At 36.3% G+C, this 15,334-nt stretch overlaps 1 protein-coding gene across 5 annotated transcripts in view; it reads right to left on the reverse strand.

Moving 5' to 3' along the window:
- JMJD1C (jumonji domain containing 1C) overlaps positions 1 to 15,334 on the reverse strand; it is a 240,414-nt gene that overhangs the window by 181,781 nt on the left and 43,299 nt on the right. For 4 of the 5 annotated variants that reach the window (XM_078150734.1, XM_078150739.1, XM_078150735.1 and 1 more), the window contains exon 2: positions 7,546 to 7,645. The exons of the other annotated variant lie outside the window; for it this stretch is intronic. The gene's annotated coding sequence lies outside the window, so the exon portion shown is untranslated. The remainder of the gene's footprint in view (positions 1 to 7,545; positions 7,646 to 15,334) is intronic. 5 annotated transcript variants of the gene reach the window in all.

The following is a 15,334-nucleotide window of genomic DNA, read 5'->3' on the forward strand; positions in this document are numbered from 1 at the left end:
ATGACAGAGGTCATAACAATCTGAAGACAACTACATCAAATACACCCTTCATAACTATGGTTTACTGAAGAGTTCTTAATCAAAAGTGGGGCAGGGATAATCACAAAAGACCAAAGGCTATATGAACTTTAAGTTCTTGTACAAGTAAAAGCAATACAATTAGGATAAGCAAGGAAGCAGGTTGGGAGGAGGGGAGGGCGAGGAGAAGAACCTTTATATCAAACATGGCCAGCGGCTGGACCTCTGTTTTCATCCACAAGGATGAATGGATTTCATCGGTCTCATGTAAGGAAACATCCTCACCAAATGAAGGTTAGAACCTTCTCTGAAACTTATAAGCTTACTACAGCACCAAGAGCTAAGTTAATTGAACCAGGGCCCCATAGCCAATCTATCTCACAGGTTTTCAATACATTGTGCCATGCTGCCTCAGCTACATCAAGAGACTGATTTCCAAAATGCACAGAAAAATAATCCAAATACCTATGACCAAATGCCATCATCTAATGTATTAGAGATCATAGGAACCATAAACAATTAAAGAACATACGAAACTGCTCTAAATTACTATTAATAAAACAAATACATATCAAAGCAACTCTAAGGTTGTAGCTCACACTGCTAATTGGCAAAGGTGGAAAAAATCAGAGGTAGGAAGGTGCTGTGAAAAGACAAGCATAATACTACACTATCAGAGCTCTAAATTAGTATATTCATTGTGGAAAACAATGTTCAATTATGGGAAGAGAGGTGTTAAATAGTCCATAACATTTGACTCAAAGATTCCATTGCCAGACATACATAAAAAGTAGATAAAATAAAGAAGAAAGGTCCTATATTCACCAAAATATTTACAGAAGCACTTTTTCTTGTAGCAAAGAACTGAAAACAAAGCAGATGCCTATTGATCATTGAATGGTTGAATAAACTGAGCTACATGACTACAGTAAAATATTACTGAACTTTCAAGAAATAACATTTAGAATGCAAAGAGGCATGGGGAGGCTTATATAAATGAAGTCAGGTAAAAGAAATACAATAATATACTCAAATGTCTACAACAATGTAATTGGGGGGAAAAAAATTGAAACTGAATGCTATGTAATGATAGTGACCAGCTTATCCCTGCAAAATAGATATGAGACTGTACCTCCCTCCTCTATTTACAGAAGCAGGGGACTACTAAAACAGATCACAATATCCACCATTAGACACCATGATTATGTTAATTTTCTATTCAGACCTTTTGTTTTCTTTTGCCTATTTTGTAATCTTTGTTATAAAGGATGGAAGAGGACTTATTGTGAAATTAAGGTAAAAAAATAAAAGCAGTTAAAAATGTTTTTTAAGTATCTGGCATTGCAAGTAGGAAAGGAAATATATTTCCTAGTATATTGTATACGAAATCATGTAAAAGAATTTATTAAGTCATTTTCAGTCGTGTCTGAGTTTTGTGACCCCATTTGGGGTTTTCTTGGCAAAGATACTGGAGTGATTTGCCATTTCCTTCTCCAGCTCATTTTACAGATGAGGAAAACTGAGGCAAACAGGGTTAACTGACTTGCCCAGGGTCACGCATCCAGTTAAGTGTCTAATTCCAGATTTGAACTCAGGAAGATGAGTCTTCCTGACTCCAGGCCTAGAATTCTATAAACTGTGCCTCCTAGCTGCTGCCCATGAGAAAAAATATTCTATTAGTATTTATGATCTGCTTTCTATAGACCTATCCTTAATAAATTCTTACTTTCAGGAGTCATGTGGCATGGAGATGACCCTGGATTCTCAGTGGCTATTCTAGTGGAGTACAAGATCTGATAGATCTTATATCAAGAAAAGGCCTGGTGATATGTCTGCTGTCCAAATATAAGCCCAGGAAAGCATGAGAGGCTAATCATTATGGTGATGAATTTTTTGGCTGCAGCAACTTTCAAAGATTATCTAATAAGTTAGAAAGACCTACTCTCCATAACAGCAGAGGGAGTAGTCATATACTAATGTAACTGTATGTCTTTGAAATATAGAAGAGATATATGGTAACCCTTGAGAACATCATAAGCCATTTGCTTTAACTCTTTCAGAGCATTTTTTATTCCATAATTTGGACAGGTAAAATTCTAATTTGACATATTTGATTATATGGTAGATATGAATGGCATAACCTCAAAGAAAGAGATGTTACTGAGTGATGAGGAAAGGGGAGAACCTGGAAATGGAAATGGGGAGCAAAGAGCGCTCCAACTCCCTCACCCCAATCAATGAGTAGGTTTCAGTAAGAGCTAGTGGATGGAAGGAATGGGAAATGAATAAATTTAGGATAAAGGGAAGTGTGTTGCTTATGGAACAGGCATTCCAGAGGGCACAGTAGAAGGGCTGGCTGAAGTTGAGATAAAACTTTGGGGCGGAGATAGGAATAAAGAATCAGGTGGTAGGGAATGTTGGATAGGGGTTTGGATTATGGTGAAACACAGGAGTTTAGAATCACTGGGATATAAATGAATATGACCAGAATAAGAATGTCCAGCATCAAAGGTCAAGTGCAGGAGGATAAATGAGCAAGGTAAAATTGTAACAAAACTAAAAGAAAGAAATACAGTCAACATACTATATTAATGCATAATTACATGTTAGCAAAACTAAGAACACACACAAAAAGAGGAATATCTTCAAAAATGTAAAATACAAAAACTATCAGAATGCTAGAGATCTCAAATAACCCAATCTCAAAAAATGAAATAGATCTAGCTTCAAAGGAACCACCAAAGAAAAAAACTCCTGTTTGCCAATTTTCCAGCTATTAAAAGAGACCATCATATACTGTTAAAAATATGCTAATGAAAGAACTGCTTGTGGAGAACACAGAGGATCCCACAGAAAACTAATGCAACAATTTTTATATTTTTTGTATCAAATATAAAAAGAATGAAACTCGAGATTATTTAGTCTAGCTCATTTACTCTACAAATTAAGAAATCCCACCTATCAGATATAGTCTTATTTCTGCTCACTTTCATTAACATGGCATCTAATTGAAAATAAAATTATTTCTAGTTGCCAAATTAAAACATAACATGCTTAAAACAAAATGAATATAGGTATTCTTCAACGATCTACATATTACTTCAAGACTGTTCATTATTTTCAGGTTATTAAATGGTGGCACAAATATCCAATGTGTACAAGACTAGTCTGAATCTTTAGCCAGTAAAGAACAAACTATGGAAATTAATTATTTAATGAAATATAAGTTAAGAGTATAGCCTGTCACACATATTCTTTATCAAGAAATCAAATGTATTAATGTCTTGGAGGTACTGGAGTTTAGGGATTCCAGAAAAATAGGAGCTATTTTAATATACTGTTGATTTATAATTTTTTAAAATGAATTTCTCAAAATCATTTTCTAAGTGCCTGGCAGCTTTGAGCTTAATATAAATTATAGCTCCTCCCAATTAAGAGAAAAGGTTGAATGCTATTTTTCATTTGTGAAAATAGTAATTTTTAAAAAATCTTACATGTTTATGGCAGCATACTAATCAGTAATAACAAATAAAAATGATGAAAAAATTAATATAATAAAAATATAATCTTTTGGTATCAATATTTGAGGACAAACTGAATATGGAGTAGATTGCTTAATGAAAAATGCTAATTATAGTTCTAAACACTTAGTTAAAAAAAATAGGAAGATTATTTCAATTTAAAACATTTTAAAGGAACTTAAATGGAACAAAACCAGATGAGATGAGTACTCCTTGCTATTCAGATGAAATAAAAAGGGATACTTTAATATTAATTTTCTTTCCACTTATAAAAAAAGTAGCATTACATATTTTTTTCCTGTCTAATAATTTCCTAGTAGAGATTGACTGAAGAAAACAATGGCTCTAGCCAGTTCCATTTCTTACTTTTTCAAATTCATTCAAACTAAAAAGACTGTTCTTGGCATCCTCATCTCAATTCAGCTACCCGACAGCACTTCAACAATGAGAACTGCAAACACCACCAATAACAATTGCTAACATTAAAACACTGGGAAACTAAGGCTGACAGCAGTTAAGCAATTTGCTCAGGCTGACACAGCTATTAAATATCTGAGTCAAGATGTGATACCAGATTTTCCTGGCACTCTGGAGTCCAGCACTCATCACTATGCCACCAAGCTGCCTCAAAAATTGAATGAATAAATTTTAAAAATCATTGCACGTGTAATATGTCCAAAGCACGTGGTAAAATAGAAAAAGAAGAAAAGTAGTCCCCACTCTCAAGGAGCTCACATTCTGAGTGACACAACACATAAGTGATTTCAGAGATAAATCAAATGTCAAGCTTCAGTGCTCCTCAGTATATAGCAGCATAGCACCTGATAACACAGCTCTTTCAAATATTTTCACTGATGAAATCATATCCATTTCTGATGTTGAACCACATGACAATGCCAAGGATTTTGGTGGAGAGAATTTTCTGTTCTAGGACTTCAGGAGTTGGGATTGCTGGTACTTTGGGTATTGCAACATCTGCAGAGGCAGGGGACCAGCTGCATCTCCACAAGGGACGCTTTTTTGAATGATCATTGCTGGGAACCAGACTGGATTCAGGGCCAGCATACTGTTGGGACAATGTTATTACCAAGGTTTACCTACCCACCTGTGGGAGTTGACAGTAATAGTAATGGGGACAGCAGGTCTCTTTTTCACAAAGTTTATACTCTACATCATGACTGAGAATATTAAATTCTGCATATCTTTTGACCCAAAGAAGCCACTACTCAATCTCTACCCCAAAGAAATCAAAGAAAGAAGAAAAGGAGCTATATGGACAAATACATTTATAGCAACTCTTTTTGTGGTTGCAAATATTTGGAAACTGAAGGATTGCCCATTAATTGGGTAACAGCTGAAGAAGTATATGAATGTTATGGAATACTACTGTGCTAAAAGAAATGATAAAGAGGACTGTTTCAGAGAAAACTGATCAGACTTGTATGAACTGACACAAACTGAAGAGAAAAGGACTAGCAGAACAATTTATGAAATAACATTATAAATAGATAATATAATCTAAGTCAAAGAGTAGATATTAGAATCAAAAAGCCATATGCTATATTTTTCTTTTGCCATGGCAATTCTAAATTATACCCCAGCTGCCCCCCTCAAATTTTGTGGTGAAATGTTTATTATTTAAAGCAGATGTAGAAAATAAAACCAGCTTTTCTCTGCAGAGAAATAAAAGGCAGACCCAGAGATATGACTAGGCCCTCTATACCCCTAAAATGATCAAAGAAAAGGACTCAGGTACAAAAATATTTATGTTGTTTTTGTAGTTGCAAAGAATTGGAAACTAAAAGGGGTATCCATCATCTGGGGAATGACTGAACAAATTAAGATATATAAATATAATGGAATTCTATTGGTCCATAAAAATGTTGGAAAGGAAGAGTTCAGAGAGACCTAGAAATTCCCATATGAACTGATACAGAGAGGTAGACAGAACCAAGAGAATAATACAACAGCATTGTCAAGACAAACAACTCTGAAAGACATAAGAATCCATACATACAATGAACAATCATGATTCAAGAAAACCAGTGGAGGCAGCTAGGTGGGGCAGTAGATAAAGCACTGGCCCTGGAGTCAGGAGGACCTTAGTTCAAATACAGCCTCAGACACCTGACACTTAACTAGGTGTGTGACCCTGGGCAAGTCGCTTAACCCCACTTCCTAGCCAAAACAAACAAACAAAAAAAACAATGAAGTATGCTACCCACCTCCTCATACAGAGGTGAGAGACAGTTTGCAGATCAAGACATGCAATTTTTAGAGATGACCAATGAAGGATTTTTTTTTGGGGGGGCAGATTATGCATATTTCTTACAAGGCTTTTGGTTTTTTCCTGCCCTGCCTCACCTGCCATGGGGAGGGGGGAGGGGTAAGAGAAGAAATGTGAGACATAGTAAGAAAATAAATTTTTGTTAATTCAAAAAAACTAAATTTTAAAAACAAGTTAACAGGCAATTTTCTTTCATAGCTTTTCTTCTAACATTTCCTTCTACCCATATCTGTTTTTAAACAGGCTTTTATGCCTCCTCTTGGAAATCAGCAAGAGAAATCTTTTAAAGAATTTCTCTTTGCTTGAGAGCGAACGAAACTGTTTTTCTCTTAGCTAAATAAGAATCACAAAAATCAACTGCTGACTATATTAAAATGATACTGAATTATATTTTAAATATTTTTTCAGTTTCAAAAACAATGTTGTACTCCACTAAGCATTACTGTAACAAATAAGTGTTTTTTGATACTGATCAACTACAGTATCTTCATTTTCATTTCTCATCTGCATTTAGTAAAACTTTTATCTGGGTATATATTACATGAAATAAAAGCCATAATAAATAAAATTTCCAAAATAAAAAAGATATTTTCCCAAAGAGTTCGACTGAATTCCAGTTTTATGCATGTGAACACATTTAGAGGCCACTTACCTCCTCATGGTATTTACAGACAAAGCAGGCAGGGGCTGTCGCTGTGTCATCTCAAGTACTGGGCCCGCCCATGCATACGTAACTCTATAACATTTTTATTCCTATCTCCCTCAACTTGTTATACAGACTCTTGTTTATTAAAACAAAACTTTCAGTTACTCATTTTAAATATTCTCCAATATCCCCCAAACACACACCACCAATTTATTCCATTTTAAAAAAGCAGCACTCAATGTGATACCCACCTGGCTATGAAATATTTAAATTAGCTTAGATCTTTTTAAGCCCTAGCTTTCCCAGATATTTTATTATTAAAGACAAAACCACCCTGCAGTGCAGTCATTAAAATAGAAACACAGTTAAATAAGTTTACAATTAACAGAAATAATCTGTCATGGTATTTTTGTTATTAAGTCAAAATAGACTGTGGCATTTATTTTTAAGTTCAGAATACTACATATTAGGTAGTTGGCTGAACTGTCCAAATGACTCTTTAAAACTTCCACTTAAAATGCCAACACACCGACTTGGACCTCTGTCAAAGGATGTTTATTCAAGGATATATCATGTACGTATAATTTGTTTTGGTCAAGAGCTCTGGGTTCATAAGACCACTCATATGTTTCATACCCATATATTATATAACTAATATTTCAAAATCCTAAATATAAAACTGTAAGAAGATATTAAGTACAGATGACTGCCACAACACAAAGATGATTATTAAACAGCTGCTAATATCATATAACACATTCTGCATGACTTGAAACAACAAAGATACAGAGTTCTGTTAAGCGATAACCCTGTCCTAATCATACATCAAGCTCCTATTTCAAACAGCATCTGGAGGTGAGAAGCAGCACAGCAACATAACGACAACTGTTTAGAATTTGTTTTAAATAATACTTACCAATTTCTGGCTCTAAGATTTAAACATTGACATATTATAAAAGCATAAGAAGGCAAGATCTTGAACAACTGAAATGTTTACTATGTTGAATTGTCAAATAATGTGAATACATCCCACACCATATTTCCCCGTAAGTCAAAAAAGATTCACACAATACCTGAAGCAATGGGAAACGCAATTGCTTCCAATTATTTATGAATTTCTTTCTTTTCTTTCAATTCAATTTTATTTTCAGTTCTGAATTCTTCCAACTCCCTCTTTTCCACCGAGAAAGCAAAAAAGACAAAACCCATTATAAATATGCATCATCAAGCAAAACAAATCCCCATATGAGGCATGTTAAAAATGTGTACGCTTCAATTTACATTCTGAGCTCATCATCTCTCTTATCTGGAGGGAGATAGCATGTTTCATCTTAAGTCCTCTGGAACTGTTGTTAACAATTCTTCATTATGAAGGTTCAAATGTTTCCCTAACTACTAACTTACCATCATACTAATGGTCAATCTATAAAAAAGAAAGGAGGCAAAGAAAAAGGTGATTAGATCTCCATAACCAGAAAATAGCGTGTGTGTGTGTGTGTGTGTGTATATGTGTGTGTGTGTATGTGTATGTGTGTGTGTGTGTATGTATGTGTGTGTGTGTGTGTGTGTGTATGTGTGGGGGGGGGAGGCTGGATGGGGAGGGAGTGTGTTAATATCCATGCTAAAACCAATATAATTAGGTGATATCTGGATATGTGAAAAAACAGAACCTAAATGTCACTCAAATTTAGCAAGCAAAATAAATTACAAAAAGAATGAATGGGATGATCTGTCAAACATTTCATGAAGGATTCTACTGCCATGAAAATAACCCAGTATCAGCATCATAAAACCGCCCAGAGATGTGCCGCCTGCCATCACTCGATGTGAAATGGCAGCAGTAGCTCCCTACTGGCTTCTGCGACTGAGGGCAGAAGGCTTTAGAGAACATAGAGAATAAATGTCTATGATCCAATAAGCTCTGTAAGGCCCAGCACCAAAGATCAGCACACTGCTCGCACAGAACAGATGCTCAACAAGAACCAAATAACTTCCCTTTGAAATAAAAATTTCCAACCAACTGTCTCTATTTTCATTGCTCGATGGAGTAAAACAAGGAGGTTAAATCAACTGAAACAGCTGAGTCCTCAAGGTGGTCTTACATTCTGGTTCTCCTAGTGTCAGTCATTTGTTGGACTGGACTGATAAACCCCCAAAAGAAGCTTTGAGCCACAGAGTTGGCCACAGGAAATTTGGGGGGGGAATTCCGCTATCCTTCATTTCAGAGATATTCATAGAGGCTGAACTTGCTTACTAGACTTAGAGGCCACATTTCCTTCTGACATTAATGTTTCCCTGCTGGTTTATTTTCAAATCATTGAAGTCTTTAAATTTTCTTCCTTTTGAGATCATTGGTAATTTCAGTCTTGCTATTGTCCCCTATTGCTCATTTTATGACTTCCTCCCCTCTCACAGGATCTTAACAGCCATCTTGTTCAAGTCATACCTGAAAAGAAATACCTACTTTAATAGGCCTGGCAAGTGATTATTGAGCCTTGCTTCAAGATTTCTAGTGAGTAGGAGGAACCCACTCTCTGGAGGAAGCAACTTTTGCTTTTGGACAGCTCTAATTTTTAGGAACATTCTCTTGGCATGAAACCTTACTATTCCTTTTGGTAACTTTTGAACCATGGCTCCTGAGTCTGTCCTCTACAGCCAAAAATAATCACTCTTATGCCTCTTCCATGTAAGACCTTCAAGTACTTCAAAACAGTTTCTTGAACTTTTTTTTCTTTTGTATATTCAAAATCCCTATTTCCTTCAATCAGTCCTGAAGGGCCTTTGCCATCTTGGATACCTTCCTCAAGATGTCATTCCCAAAATGCAATGCCCAGGACCAAATATTGAGACTATCACTTCCATACTGCTATAAACTATGCTCCTTGGTGTAGCCTAAGGTTCCATTACCTTTTTGTGACTATCCTACAAAATTCATTCCTCACACATACTGACCCTGCAGTCCACTAAAATCTCCAAACCCATGTCTGTCTAACCTTAATTATCATCTTGTATTTCTCAAGATGACTTTCTGAAATCTAGTGTAAGATTCTACATTCATCCTTATAGTATTTCTTCATATTTGATCTGCCTGTTGAAATCTATTTGAATCCTGCCTCTTAGAATCCTGAGCTTTCTTGCAAGTTCCACTCAGGCACTACCTTTTACATCAGATCCTTTCTCATGGTTTTTAGCATACCTCCAGGTAGACCTGAGTTCAAATCCAACCTCAGACACTTACTAGCTGTGTGACCCTGTGCAAATCATTCCACCCTGTTTGCCTCAGTTTCCTCATCTGTAAAATGAGCTAGAGAAGAAATAGCAAACCCCTCCAGTATCTTTGCCAAGAAAAGCCCAAATGAGGTCGTGAAAGGTCAGATGTAACTGAAACCACTGAACAACAAATGAAGGTTCTATGGGATGTGAGATGGTATTTGGAAATTAGAACATTTTTGGGCAGCTAGGTGATGCAGTGGATAGAATGCTAGGCCTGGAGTCAGGAAGACTCATTTCCCAAGTTCAAATACAGTCGCAGACACTTAATAGCTGTGTGACCTTGGGCAAGTCACTTAATCCTGTTTGCTTAACTTTCCTCATCTGTAAAATGAGCTAGAGAAGGAAATGGCAAACTACTCCTGTATCTCAGCCAAGAAAATTCCAAGTTGGGTCATGAAGAGTTAGACAAAACTGAAAAACAACTGCACAGCAAGCATAGCTTTGTGAAACCTGTAAATTTAAAATTCTGAACTATACTTTCATCTAAGTGATTTCAAATTAAAAAAAAAAACCACAAGGCTAAATATATATACCTACAGGCTTCTCTTGGAGCCATCCTGTCAAAATAACATCAGTTACAAATAGTAACTACAATTTGGGACTAGTCAGCCAGTTCCAAATACAATCAACAGTATTAGCATGTTTCCCACATCTCTACCCATCTTTTCCAAAATAATAGTATGAAATACTTTACCAAATGCTTAGCTAAGATCTTGATAAGTTATACATACAGTAATCCTCTGCCAAAAAAGGAAATAAAGTTGGTCTGGCATTTTTTTTTTTTGGTGGGGCAACTGAGGTTAAGTGACTTGCCCAGAGTCACACAGCTAGTAAGTGTTACGTGTCTGAACCTGCATTTGAACTCAGGTCATCCTGACTCCAGGACCAGTGCTCTATCCACTGTGCCTCCCAGCTGCCCCTGGCGTGGTTTCTGATGAAGCTATGCTAGCTCTTTGTAATTGCCACTACCTTTTATCAATGTTCTTACGTCATCTTTAATTATTCCTTCTACAATTTTTTTCTAGGAATTAACATCAAGGTTATTGTCCTACCGCTTTCACACACTCTATACTCTTCCCTGGGGTTCTTCTCTCCCCCAATCAGGGTATTTGGCCTTCTCTAGGTTTAACTCTCTTATTCTCCATCATCTTTCAAATATCAGAAATCACAATATAGCAGCTCAGCAATGTTAATCTGCCATTTTTTTCTCTAGTATTCAGATAAGCGTTCATCTGGGCTAGGTAAATTCATCAAAAACAACTAGACGTTTCTCCCTTCCTATCTCCTTCCTTACAAAGAAGGTACCAATTTCCTGTTGCCTATTTTCTCCTCCGTCATTTCCAATGCTCACTGAATTTTCCTGGCTTCAGCCTTCCCAGCAGCAGGAATGGCACCAGCACAAGAGGCCATTCCTCCAGTGATTCAACATTCTTCTGCCTTCCCCCCAAATCATCCTGTAGTCACTTTGTCTATATTTTGGATGCACTTTCATTGATATGCATAGTTTCCTGACAGAATAGAAGCTCCTTGAAGGCAGAGACTGTTTCATCTATAATCTACAGTACCTAGTACAATGTTTGGCACATAAGTGAAGGCCAAAAATGCTTGATAATTCAATCAAGTGCTTCTTCCTTTACACTAAAAAAACCCCCAAACCAAAAAATACCACTACTCTCTACAACCTGCAAATTACTCCTTACTTAAATTTAGCTTTTGAAAAGCTACAATCTTTGCTGAATTTTTCTAGCTTTCCTATATCTGTCATCATAATGAATGCATATGATACATCAAATATCAGGAATATTTTGTTATAATTAAATTTATTAGAATCCTCCTCAACTAAAGGTATTGGGCATCATGTGGATAAGAAAATTATGATTTGTAAACACTGTAAGGAAGTCATTACTGAAAATACAATTTAGCTCAAGTGTAGATTTGAAAGAGGTTCAATTTTTCATGAGCTAAAATTAAGCTTTAAAATGTTTCATCCACGTCTCCAAAGAAATTACTTCTCCCTATAAATTTTGAGAATTACTGTTAAGTATCCCTAAATATAATTAAGTGGTGCTTTACAAATAAAAGAATGTAACGTTGTGGAAATCTAAAAGGATATATTATTATAGTTGTCTAATACCACATCTATTTGAGGAGTTACTGTATATTTACTTTAACAGAATCTTATGTATCCAAACATAGAGTCCTTTCCAAAGCAATCACTGAGAGGGTAGGGGTGGGCTCTTATTCCATTGACATAGACATCATTCAAAACTCTTTTGCAATCTCCTGTACCCCAACAACGATAAGTATGAGAAGTGCATGCAGTGGTGTCATGTCCACACAGCCTTTGGAGATGCACAGAAATCCTGTATCTGGTTCTAGCCCACTAAGGACATGATAAAAAGACTGGGGTATATTCAAAAGACACTTAAGTAGACTATTGTGTCTTTGTTCCCAGAGGTGCTAAAAAGAGGCAAGGACTACAGTCGTAGGCCTCCTCATGCAAACAGGCTTCAGGCCTTATCTCCACAGCCTGCCATGTGGCTAATGAACAGATGGTCCCACTGCTGCTTCTATTGTCTTTTGCCGTCCATTAGTTACTGCCCTAGGTGCAAGAGTATTGGACATATAGCTACAACCTTGTGAGGACTGAAAGGTCACAATGGCTGTGATCCATCACAAGACTTGTTTGAGGACGAACATACTGCACTGGGAAGGCCAGCATAGAGGCCCTAAAGAATGAGGGCATAAACTAGTCCACCTAAAGGACATACATCCTCTAAAGAGGCTAAGGCTGCATCAGGAAGCAAACTCAGTGGGACAAAGGCTCTATAGTCACAGCATGAAGCTGAAGGGGAAGGAGAAGGAACAAGCATTAATTAGGTGCCTACTACATGCCAGGCACTGCGTTAAGGACTTAACAAATGGTATCTCATTTACTCTTTCAACGTCACTAATAGGGAGGTTTGAGTCCACTCTTCTCAGGGACTGAGTGGTGGAAGGTAGAAAGTCCCACAAAGCGTTGGGGGAGGGGGTGTCAATGCTTTGGAACTCATATCCTTGCTATATCTTTGCAGTACTTATCCCTTAAAGTTAATCAGTTAAATGATATTGTAGTGCTGATCACTAGAGGGTATTTTTATATAAAGGAAATACTAATTGCTACTCATGACTGACATTGTAGAGGACACTTCAGAATGTAAGATCTATCCAACAACATTAAAGAAGAATCACCTCTATAGGCCCTTAAGGGTAGATGTACCCTTGTTCTGGGGGAACCTGATAGGTCAGGTTCCCCAGAACCTGTGAGTCTAAGTGTGAGTAGAGAAACAAACCCTCGAAACCTTCTATAGAAGTTACATACCTTAAATAGTTCATCACACATCTTTTTAACATAATAGTAGCCAACCATTTTTTTACCCAGTTCTCTGAAGGTAAATTGTTTGATAAATAACATGCCATGATCTAATATGATCAAGATTCTATGGTATAAAACTATGCTGAAAAGTACATTTTTTAAAAATTAAACTATTATTTGCAACTTATCATTGAGGGTTAATACCACCATCTTGAAAACAGTGCCAGAAGTATTCAGTATACTGGAAATACAAACTTTTTAATATTTTTCAGCATCAATAAATAGCTGTTAAAATTGTCAAAGATAAAAACAGCAATAATGTCATGGAAGCAACTTGGACGAGGAATCAAGAGATCTCATGCATTCCACTAACACACTTATTTCTTGTAAGCCACTTTAGTTTCTCTGAGAATTAGCTCTTTCATCTATAAAATGAAGGGACTGAAATATATTATCTATAGATTCCCTTCTAATGCTACAAAATCCATGAGTCTACTCAATGAGTAAATCTAGAATAAGCTAGCTGACAATTTTTGGTGGAATGATACTATATATTCTTGTATACTATGAAAAGAATTTTCTTCATTTAAAATGTCATATTTTGATTCATTCAGGCCAGAATGTTTTAGGAATGTAAAATATTATATTAGACAGCAACAGAAGAACTCTATCTGAATGTATTTCTTAGGAAATAGTGAGATTACTTAAAATATGCCAAAAAATCTCTCCATGGCAATAATCTATATTAGAAAGATAAATATTTATAGAGATAATAGATTTTGTGGCTCCGAGGTTAATGTTCTTCCCTTCACACCTCCACCCTCACCCTCAGAACGGGGTTTGATAATCCACAACAGCTTACATCACTCCACTCAAAAATTCACAAAGACTTTCAACAGCCTGTTAAGGACAAATTCCTACCCACGGCAGGCAAAGTCTTCCACAATATGAATTGCTCCAAATGTTTGTAGAATTCCAGTGAATTATGCTATAAAGGTAGTAAAATGAATGAAGAGTAGTGGACAGGGGGTAGAAGGAAATGATCATAAGTTCATCTGGAACATGATGAAGTTCACATGCACAGCAGAAAGCTGAAGATGTTCTACTGAAGCAGAGGAGGTGGTAAGGAAAAAAGAGGGAAGGAAGGATGAGTGGTGTGCGTTTGCGAGTCACTGGCACAGAGGTGTTCTCTGAACCTATAGGACACATCTAAGAGACAGTAGGGAGGAAAAAGAATTATGGAAAACTCAAAATTAAGGACAAAGGCAGGGATGATGATACAATAAAGGAGACTGAGAGTTCAGACAGGTAGGAAGAGAAACAGAAGAATAGTGTCAGAAAAAGGAAGCAATACCCAGGCAGAGATGGCGGTCAAGAGGATGAATGTTGCAAAGAAGGAGAGAGAGAGAGAAAGAGATCTGGCAATTAGGAACTCCTAGATAACTCCAGAGAACAGTTTCAGTTGAAGACGAGGACTGAAAAAAAAAAAAAATCACTAAAGTTAGTGATATAGAGATCATGCTGCAAAATTACAAAAAATAAGTATCACTCAAAAGAAAATTTGTGAAAGGATGCAAGATGGGAGGTCCAAGAGAGTGGAGCATGTATTTTCAATTTTTTCAATGTACTGATCACGGTTTTGAGTGTTTTTCTCTGACTACTTCTTTTGTTTAAAAAAAAAATGTAGGGGCAGCTGGGTGGTGAAGTGGACTGAATACTTCCCCTGGAGTTAGGAGCACTAGGTTCAAATCTGGCCTCAGACACTTGACACTTACCAGCTGTGTGACCCTGGGCAAGTCACTTATCTCCACATGCCTCACCAAAAACAAAAAAAAATTCTTTGTTATACACGATAGCTGTTATGGAGGAAGAGATGGGAACTTTGTAAGATATCAAAAAAAAAATCAGTAAAATTTATTAATTAAAAAAAAAAAGACATCACTAATGAAATTGAAGAGAATGGTTTTGAGTCCAGTGGTGAGGATGGAAGTCATACTGTTAGATTTGAATGGAATGAGAGAAGTTAAAGCAAGGAGTATTTAGATTTTCCTAAGCTTGGGTGTGAAAAGGAGTGGAGGAGGGAAATTAGCATTGTGATGGCAAAGTTAAAGGATTTATATGCTTCCTAACTCATGTGCAAGGTTTCATATGTAATTATTTATAAATTTATAAATACATATATTTTAGACATTTAATTTTTTGTTATGTCATCATGTTTGATGGATCATCTACGG

The sequence above is a fragment of the Phascolarctos cinereus genome, unplaced genomic scaffold, assembly GCF_003287225.1.
Source record: "Phascolarctos cinereus isolate Bilbo 61053 unplaced genomic scaffold, phaCin_HiC Scaffold_3;HRSCAF=262, whole genome shotgun sequence".
Taxonomy (NCBI): Eukaryota; Metazoa; Chordata; class Mammalia; order Diprotodontia; family Phascolarctidae; genus Phascolarctos; species Phascolarctos cinereus.